This window comes from Triticum aestivum, chromosome 1B (assembly GCF_018294505.1).
Source record: "Triticum aestivum cultivar Chinese Spring chromosome 1B, IWGSC CS RefSeq v2.1, whole genome shotgun sequence".
Taxonomy (NCBI): domain Eukaryota; kingdom Viridiplantae; phylum Streptophyta; class Magnoliopsida; order Poales; family Poaceae; genus Triticum; species Triticum aestivum.
The window spans coordinates 185,439,574-185,450,378 of NC_057795.1; the positions used below are offsets into that span (position 1 = coordinate 185,439,574).

The 10,805-nt window shown below is 41.2% G+C and overlaps 1 pseudogene; it reads left to right on the forward strand.

Moving 5' to 3' along the window:
- The first annotated feature begins 2,987 nt into the window (after window positions 1-2,987).
- LOC123089262 (nuclear transcription factor Y subunit B-3-like) lies at window positions 2,988-3,411 on the forward strand (annotated as a pseudogene).
- Window positions 3,412-10,805: the final 7,394 nt, after the last annotated feature.

Here is a 10,805-nt window from a genome sequence, read left to right on the forward strand (position 1 = left end):
AAAACTCATTTTGGGCACTCGGAAAATGGAAAATTGTTTTTTCATCCAAGGAAAATGAAAACTCCCTTAGGCAACATTGTTTGCCATTCCAAGATGCACCCTTGTCCACAATATGAAATCATTTGAACAAACTATGCCATGAATGTGGCCATAAGATTGATCATTTGGCTTGAAAGCCATTAATCTCCACACATGATAGCTCGTTTCTGAGAAGAATTTTTTTAAAATAATTATCCTATTACAAGTTTATTATTTTTCCTGGTAACTTGGCCACGTATAATGACACAATGCAAAGGTTTTCCAATTTTTTGTTTTTTTTGAATTTTTCATGCCCGTTTCAAAATGCGGTCAAAATAGTGGGCATGACCATTCCTAGCTAGTGGTTGAATCTTGCAATTTTCTTGGTGTTTCTATGATTAAATAGACACTTATGTACCTAGAAATTATTTTTGGAAAAATGAAAGAGCAAACTATGAGGCAGCTGTTGTTCAAATTTGACCCAGTTCCTATTGAATCGGCAGAAATTTGTCTTTTCATGAGAGGTGGATCAAAGTTTTTTACACCCAACCATTTTGTCAATTGTGCATTAAATATGTCCTAGTATTTTAGAAAATTGATTTGGTCCAATTTTGCAAAAATTATTTGGTAGATCTTCCCAAAAAACCTCATTTTGGGCACTCAAAAAATGGAAAATGTTTTTTTCGTCCAAAGAAAATGAAAACTTCCTTAGGCAACATTGTTTGCCATTCTAAGATGCACCCTTGTGCACAATATGAGATCATTTGAACAAACTATGCCATGAATGTGGTCATAAGATTGATCATTTGGCTTGAAAGCCATTGATCTCCACACATGATAGCTCGTTTCTAAGAACACTTTTTAAAAATAATTATTATATTACAAGTTTATTATATTTCCTCGTAACTTGGCCACATATAATGACACAATGCGCAGGTTTTCCAATTTTTTTATTTTTTTTGAATTTTTCATGCCCGTTTCAAAATGCGATCAAAACGGCGGGCATGACCATTCATAGCTAGTGGTTGAATCTTGGAATTGTTTTGGTGTTTCTCTGATTAAATAGATACTTATGTACCTAGAAATGATTTTTGGAAAAAATGAAGAGCAAACTATGAGGTAGCTGCAGTTCAAATTTGACCCGCTTCCTACTGAATCGGCGGAAATTTATTTTTTCACGAGAGGTGGATCAAAGCATTTGACACCCCACCATTTCGTCAATTGTGCATTAAATATGGCCTAGTATTTTAGAAAAATGATTTGGTCTAATTTTGCAACAAATATATGGTAGGTTCTTTACAAAAAAACCTCATTTTGGGCACTCAAAAAATGGAAAATGATTTTTTCATCCAAAGAAAATGAAAACTTCCTTAGGCAACATTGTTTGCCATTCCAATATGCACCCTTGTGCACAATATGATATCATTTGAACAAACTATGCCATGAATGTGGCCATAAGTTTGATCATTTAGCTTGGAAGCCATGCATCTTCACACAAGGTAGCTCATTTCTGAGAACACTTTTTTTAAAGAATTGTTGTATTACAAGTTTATTATTTTTCCTGGTAACTTGCTCACATGTAATGACACAAATGCGAAGGTTTTCCAAATTTTTGTTTTATTTTTATTTTTTATGCCCGTTTCAAAATGCGGTCAAAACGGCGGGAATGACCGTTCCTAGCTAGTGGTTGAATCTTAGATTGTTTTGGTGTTTATCAGATTAAATAGATACTTATGTACCTAGAAATGATTTTTGGAAAAAATAAAGAGCAAACTATGAGGCGGCTGTAGTTCAAATTTGACCCACTTCCTACTAAATCGGCGGAAATTTGTCTGTTTCACTAGAGGTGGATCAAAACTTTTAACACCCAACCATTTGGTCCATTGTGTATTAAATATGACCTATTATTTTATTAAATTGATTTGGTCCAATTTTGCAACAAATATATGGTAGGTCCTTCACAAAAGAACTCATTTTGGGCACTCGAAAAATGGAAAATAATTTCCATCCAAAGAAAATGAGAACTTTCTTAGACAACATTGTTTGCCATTCCAAGATGCACCCTTGTGCACAATATGAGATCATTTTTTTTGAATTTTTCATGTGAAAAAGTGGAAGAAAAACAAAAACACAATTATATGTGCTCTATTCTCATTGGTGGAATTCGTTGTCACACGGATCGATGACGTGGCGCCCATCCATCCATTCATCTCCTCATCCCACATCCATCCATCCATCTACAGAAAAGAAAAGAAGAAAATGAAAAAGAAAACCCCAACCACAGCCACCTACCCAAACCCTAACTCAGATCCTCGACCTCCTCCTCCCATCGCACTCCTCCTCCCCCCATCTCCTCTCCGCCACCACCGACGACGCACATCCCTCCCCTTGATCCGTGTCTCCAAGCCATTCTCTCCCTCCCTCAGCTCAATCCACCGTCGTCCGCCTCAGCGTGCACCCTATCCTGACGCCCGCCTCCGCACGGCCTCCACCTGTAGCCCCACCCTCGCCTTCACTTCCCCGCACCACAGGTCGCCCTCCGCGGTTGACTTTGACTCTGCCCAAACCTCATATCCGGTGGACCCTTCGCTTTCCTCCTACGCCGACTCAAGCTGCTCATGTCATGGAAAGGATCTCCGCCGTCGGCGTCGGCGTCGTCTATGGCTCCGTCAAGCTTGAGCAGGCAAGGCTGCCGCAGCAGATTTGGCCCTCAGCTCCTCCGCCATGATAGTCGCGCCACCGGTGGCCAGAAAGGCGTCGCGGAGGCTCGGGGAGCACGGGGATGTCACTCGCCGCCCTCACCGCACCTCCATTCCTTCCCTCCCTCCACGCACCCATCTATATAAGCTATTCCTCCCTCTCCCCGCAGCTCTTTCCCCGCGCTTCTGGAAGTCGGGGTCTAGGGTTAGGTGCGCCGGTGCGCTGATGGATCTGGCGAGGTTGCTGATGTGCTATAGGAGGGGGGCCAGATGTTGGACGCGAGCCCGCCGGGTGATGGAGGAGGCGACGGCATCGGCGGCTTTGGCGGTGTCAGGGAGCAGGACAGGTTCCTGCCCATCGCCAACATCAGCCGCATCAGGAAGAAGGCCATCCCGGCCAATGGCAAGATTGCCAAGGACGCCAAGGAGACCATGCATGAGTGCGTCTTTGAGTTCATCTGCTTCATCACCAGCGAGTGAGTGCCCCTGGTGACTGTTGCCGCTCTGTTTTTGCCTGCCCGAATCAAGTGTGGTCTGGTGCTGACATGTCGCTGTTTTGACTTGTCTGTACTGCAGGGCGAGTGACAAGTGCTAGAGGAAGAAGCGCCAGACCATCAACGGTGACGACCTGCTCTAGGCGAATGCCATGCTGGGCTTTGTGGACTATATCGAGCCCCTCAAGGTTTATCTGTAGAACTACAGATAGGTGCGTGCCCATTTAGCCATGTGGGATTTTTTTTATCTGAACTAATTGGGGATGGATTAGTGCTTTGGGAGTTAGGTAGGTCCATGGCTAGTTTAATATGTTGCTGTTGTAGCCTGAATAGCTATGTTTGACACTTTGGTTAGTCCCAATTGGCAAGTTTAAACACTCATGTTCAGCTTGGTGATTGATGAGACCCCACACTGCCTTCCACCAATCAGCTTATTATCCTTAGAACAAGTGTTGCTTTATCCTTCCAATTACTATTGTCATGGAGATCTTCAATTCTTTTCCGTACTGTTAATTCAGATAACCGAATGATTTGAAGCACTAAGAATTGTCTCCGGAATCCAACTATTAAAATGAAGCCCTTTATTCAACTAGGACATGCATGCGTACACTACTTTCTCTTGTGCAGGCCCAGCTATTTGACCCTGGTCAGCAGCAATTTACTAGATGTAAATTTATAAGAGAAGTTGGACTGTGTTATGTGATTGATAGGTCACTGTCCCATGACACACTAACGTGTAAACCTTCTGTTTTTCTCAAATGCAATTATTTGTGCACTCATTAAAATAATATTGTGCATTTGAATTTGCTTGTTCTAGGGGAAGCTAGCTTTGGTTCGTCAACACTCTGTTCTAAACATCAACACTCAGTTTTATGTTCAGATAATGCAGAGCTTGACAAGGAGGCCACTGATGTATTCATTTTGTGCCTGACTCAGAGTCCAGAGTCCTACAAGCTGTGGGTGAGTGATATTTTTGTTTTCATTGCCTTTGTACAACTCTGTCCCATACAAGAAAGTGGCTTAGACTGATGTTTATTTTCTGTTTCCAGGACAAGCTTCATGCAGAGAATACCCAAGCTACAATTTACTGCAATTCACATGTTTTGAATTAATCACTCTTGAATTGTTCAATGATGATAGCTATCTTGCACCGTACTATAAAATCATGGATCAACAACTAGCTGATTGTCAACCCTTTCTTGCTAGATATGTTGTTGTTTTTCTTCTTCTAAGATAAGATGGTAGCATCACAAGTCATTCTATCATGTTATACTAGTTCCTAAAGTGTAAGATAAGATGGTGGCATCATATGTGTGTTCTGACTTGTGATTGCTTACTAGACGGATACATGTAGCTAGCTAGCAACCTAGTAGTACTAGTAAGAATATATGTGACTAATTGTCTCCCTATACCTTGTGATTGATTCCAAGTATATACAGATGCCATCTCTGTCTGGCAACATATGGACCTGATTACATTCAGGTGCATATAGTATACTTGAACAGTCATTCATAGTGTGGTGTTTCAGTAGGGAATGTTGATTAATTCAACCTATTTTCTATATCAGGTGCTCATTGAGCTGTCTAAGAACAAGTAGATCATCATTTCACCAGCTTCGGCCGCCCCAGGGTATGTCATCTCTTTGGCCTCTTCCAGCACTGTCTTCTTTGTTCCTGACTATAAAACTTGATGCATGTGCCCGGTTCTAAAGTGGAAAATCACTAATAGCTTGTATTGTACATCTGTTGTGTTAACTTGCTCTATGCTGGTACTTGATCATTTGCAAAATATATCTCAGTTTTCGCTGTTATGAGAATGTTATAAGCATGGTTTCATGTTAAATCTAAATTTCCGCAACAAATTTTCATCGTTATGAGAATTTATTATTTGCAGATTATGTTTCTAACTTTTCATAATTTATTATTTGCAGATGCTTGCCTTCATTCTTCAAAAGTTGGGTGTACAGGAGCTCTAGGAAGAAGAATCCCGAGGAAAACCCACACCCAGCAATGCATTTTAGATCACTGGAGATAGTTATGTGTGAAGCTAGTTATGTGTATATTTAGTTGTATTTTATAGCTAAATACTAGATTTGTACTATGTACTTTGCTTGGCTGTTGTAATGTACTATCTCAGTTTTGGGTGTACAGGATTGTAATGTACTTTGCTTAGCTGTTGTATGAAATATTATGCCTTATTGGCTCTTTTTGAATCACATTATCTAATTGCAAAAATATAGAACTAACCTGTGGTAATTGGTTTCCATTTGACTAGTGGGACCTACTTTAAAATGGAAAATAAATAAAAGAAAACTGACAAATGGGCTGGAAAAAGGTCGAGGCCAAAAAATGTGGACTGTAGAATGTTGTTGCACAAAAAATAAAACTATGTTGGGCTTGGACCATGTAGCTGACCAAACTTGAAAGGAAAAATAATAAATGGGCTGAATTAACGGGCTCAGCCCATATAGACACCAAATTGGACCGGGCTGAATCTTATCAATGACCTTTTCAATTGGTCACAATTTTGCCATGCCAGATTCCCACCTTGGATCCGACGTGGCCTAGGCAGACAGCTAGCGACCAAAACAGAAGGTCCTAGGATCAACGACCTTTTGTTTTGGTCGTTGCCTTCCACGACCTTATCCCGGAGAAGGTCGTTAATTTCAGTTTACGATGGCTAGCTTTTAACCTTCTGTTTTTGGTCAAAAAAGGTCGCAAATGGAAAACAATGACCATTCAGTGACCAATAGTGATGGTCGCAAGTTGATGTATTTCTTGTAGTGGCGAAGCCCTGCGTGGATCACATTATCAAGACCGTCACCACACCATCGTGCTGACGCAACTCTCCCTCGACCCTCTACTGGATCAGGATTTCGAGGGACGTCATCGAGCTGAACGTGTGCTGAACACGGAGGTGTCGTACGTTCAGTACTTAGATCGGTTGTATCATGAAGACGTTTGACTACATCAACCGTGTTAACTAACGCTTCCGCTTTCGGTCTACGAGGGTATGTGGACACACTCTCCCATCTCATTGATATGCATCTCCTAGATAGATCTTGCGTGATCATAGGAAAATTTTGAATTACTACGTTCCCCAACAATCTTGCCAATATACAAGTCTTGAATTGCTTCTGATAGATCTTTTTCTCTTACATCAATTGGCAATTGCTCTACCTGCAAGCCGTTAGGTTCATCAAACTTCACATCTACCGTCTCTTCAACCTTTTAGGTGAAATTGTTGTAGACACGGTAAGTGTGAGAGTTTAAACCATAACCAAGTAGGAAACCCTCATGAGATTTAGGAGCAAAGTTCGAACGACGATGCTTATCAAGAATGTAACACTTGGAGTCGAATACTCGAAAGTATCCAACTTGGGGTTTGTTACCGGTGCGTAGCTCGTATGCCGTTTTTTAGAAGATTGTGAAGATATAGTCGATTTGTAGCATGACAAGCTGTCTCAACCGCTTCCGCACAAAAATGTCTTGCTATCTTGTATTCATCAAGCATCATTCTCGCCATCTTGATAAGTGTTCGGTTCTTCCTTTCAGTAACTCCGTTTTGTTGAGGTGTCTACGTAGCCGACAACTCATGTGAAATCCAATCTTCATCAAGAAAGGTATCCACATTTGCGTTCTTGAACTCCGTTCCATTGTCACTTCGAACCTTCTTGATATTCACTTCAAATTGGTTTTGGGCCTTCTAGTCAAAGTTCTAGAAGATCTTTTAGACTCGAGATTTGTCATCAAGAAAGAACATCCATGCAAATCTTGGAAAAACATCAACAATGACCATACCGAATGAGTTACCACCAAGGCTCTTATAAGTATTGGGACCAAAAAGATCCATGTAAAGTAGCTCAAGTGGTCTTCTTGTGGTCATGATGTTCTTCATGGGATGACTTCCTCCAACTTGTTTTTCTGCTTGACAAGCACTGCAAAGTCTATCCTTGTCAAATATAACATATTTAACACCAAGGTGAAGGAAATATGCCCTGGAGGCAATAATAAAGTTATTATTTATTTCCTCATATCATGATAAATGTTTATTATTCATGCTAGAATTGTATTAACCGGAAACATGATACATGTGTGAATACATAGAAAAACTTAATGTCACTAGTATGCCTCTACTTGACTAGCTCGTGAATCACAGATGGTTAAGTTTCCTAGCCATAAACATGAGTTGTCATTTGATTAACGGGATCACATCATTAGGAGAATGATGTGATTGACTTGACCCATTCCGTTAGCTTAGCACTTGATCGTTTAGTATATTGCTATTTCATTCTTCATGACTTATACATGTTCCTATCACTATGAGATTATGCAACTCCCATTTACCATAGGAACACTTTGTGTGCTACCAAACGTCACAACATAACTGGGTGATTATAAAGGAGCTCTGCAGGTGTCTCTAAAGGTACATGTTGAGTTGGTGTATTTCGAGATTAGGTTTTGTCACTCCGAATGTGGGAGAGGTATCTCTGGGCCCTCTCGGTAATGCACATCACTATAAGCCTTGCATGCAATGTAGCTAATGACTTAGTTACGGAATGATGCATTACGTAATGAGTAAAGAGACTTTCCAGTAACGAGATTGAACGAGGTATTGAGATACCAACGATCGAATCTCGGGCAAGTAACATACCAATGACAAAGGGAACAACGTATGTTGTTATGCGGTTTGACCGATAAAGATCTTCGTAGAATATGTAGGAGCCAATATGAGCATCCAGGTTCCGCTATTGGTTATTGACCCGAAATGGTTCTCGGTCATGTCTACATAGTTCTCGAACACGTAGGGTCCGCATGCTTAAGGTTTCGATGACAGTTATATTATGAGTTTATGAGTTTTGATGTACCGAAGTTTGTTCGGAGTCCCGGATGTGATTACGGACATGACGAGGAGTCTCGAAATGGTCGAGAAATGAAGATTGATATATTGGAAGCCTATATTTGGATCTCAGAAGTGTTCTGGGTGAAATCGGGATTTTACCGGAGTACCGAGAGGTTACCGGAACCCCCCGGGAGCTTAATGGGCCTACATGGGCCTTAGTGGAAATAGAGGGCAGCAAGGGGAGTGTGCCCCCGCCAAGGCCCAAACCGAATTGGTTTAGGGCAACACTACTAGGAAAAACCCAAGTAGTAGCGCGGGTTTTGAGGCTAGCAGCAGCGCGGGTGGCCGCGCTACTAATAAGGCGCTGCAGCTAACTCATAGTAGTAGCGCGGCCCTTACCCGTGCTACTACTATTGACGATATCAGCATCGCTTTTTAAGAACACGCTACTATTACCTAGCTGTAGCGATTTCTCCATCCCTCGCTACCGCTATATCTTTCATCATTTTCCCAGTACCCCTTTCCCTTTCAGTTTCCCCTTTCCCTTTCAGTTTCCCTTTCAGATACTAGATACTAGGTACTGCTAGTAGATATCAAATTCATAAACCATTAGTAGGTAGTACTCCCTTTGTTCCAAATTACTCGTCGTGGTTTTAGTTCAAACCACGATGAGTAATTTGGAACGAAGGGAGTACTAGATAACAATTTCATGCATAGTCAACATGCATCCTCAAGCAGTACAAGGTCATATGAACGGCCATCATCATATGTAGTTCTAGATGATATCGGCGACGATCATCATATGTAGTTCTAGATGATATAGCCACACACACATATGTAGTTCTAGATGATATCGAAGACAATCATCATCCTCAAGCCTGGGCGGTTGGTGTTCCTGATAGTAATTAGGATGGCCTGTCCAACACGAAGATTCTTGCCATCGAGGAATTTCTTCCACCCAACCGAGTTTAAGTGTGTGCGACTGTCCATGTCCACGCGGTAAGTACAGGTTGCGACGGAGCCCCTTGCAGTAAGGCGTAGTCCAACTGTGCCTTCTTCGTTAGGCTCGATACCATAACTCACAGATATGCTCTTTGCCAATTTCTGAATAAGAAAAACATATCAATTAATAAATAGGCTCGCAAATAAGTACATATGGATTATCTACACTATTAATAGTTTCCTTAGATTCTACACTAATAAGCATGTGATCAAACTCTACACTAAAACATATCATCGACTAGATTCCACACAACATACCATATCATTGGACTGTACACTAAGTAATTCATCGGATAATTTGCATTTGTAAGTATAACATACCATATCATGTCGATCAACCATGGTATTTGTCAAGCGGGTCACGAATGGCACCCCGACAAAGTCAGCACGTGGCGGAATTATGTCCCATAGGTTGGACACCTCCTCCTCACTCAGCCTTGTTCTTTGAGCTACGATGGCTTCATGAAGTGGGTCCTCATCATCTTCATCGAGTGGGTCCTCATTATCTTCATCATCTTCATCATCTTCATCATCTTCATCATCTTCCACCAGGTTGAGATAAATGACAGCTAGCTTGGGTCTTTCTGCCTGGAAGGAGAAGCTGATCAACTCACCACCAGTAAGACGCATGCGAGCGACGAAACGGGCCCTTCCATCTCCTCCAATCTGCGACATATTGCGTCCTTTCTCAACCTCCATAGTGTACGGCCCCCCAGGAGCCTCAAATGTCACAGTGTCTCCTGTCAGCTTGTTGAATTTCAACCTCACATTGCATGGGACGATCTGTGTAAAATAAGCAAAATGACACAATGCAGTAATGCCAACACTAAAAATAAAATAGTTATTACATTTCATCTAATTTCTTACCGCCGCATGACGAAAACTCGGCAGGAAGTAGATGCCGAATAGCTTGCCGGTTGCAAGGCTGCTGGCACATCTTGACTTGCACAGTCGACATAGTGGTGGTGGTGGTGGCGCCATTTTTCCTAAAGCAATATGAGCAAAGGATTAATGACCAACTAAATCAAAATGTTCTAAGTCAACTAAATCAACTAGCCTACTAAATCAACTGAATCAAAATGTTCTAAATCAACTAAATCAACTAGCCTACTAAATCAACTAAATCAAAATGTTCTAAGTCAACTAAATCAACTAGCCTACTAAATCAACTAAATCATCTCAACTAAATCAAAATGTTGCATATGAACTAGCCTACTAAATCAACTAAATCAAAATGTTCTAAGTCAACTAAATCAACTAGCCTACTAAATCAACTAAATCAAAATGTTCTAAATCAACTAAATCAACTAGCCTACTAAATCAACTAAATCAAAATGTTCTAAATCAACTAAATGAACTAGCCTACTAAATCAACTAAATCAAAATGTTCTAAGTCAACTAAATCAACTAAATGAACTAGCCTACTAAATCAACTAAATCAAAATGTTCTAAGTCAACTAAATCAACTAGCCTACTAAATCAACTAAATTATATCAACTAAATCAAAATGTTGCATATGGACTAGCCTACTAAATAAAAATGTAACGGGCAGGAGGGAGAAGGAGGGGCGACTCGAGGAGGGAGAAGAGATTAGGATGGAGGAGGAAGGCGGAGAGAGGAGGGGCCGGCCGGCGCGTGTAACACCCACGATGCGGCTATATCTCCCACGTGTCAAAGCACGGCTTAGAGGCATAACCGCATTGTGGTTTTGTCGCAAGAAGGGTCATCTTCACACAATCCCATGTAATGA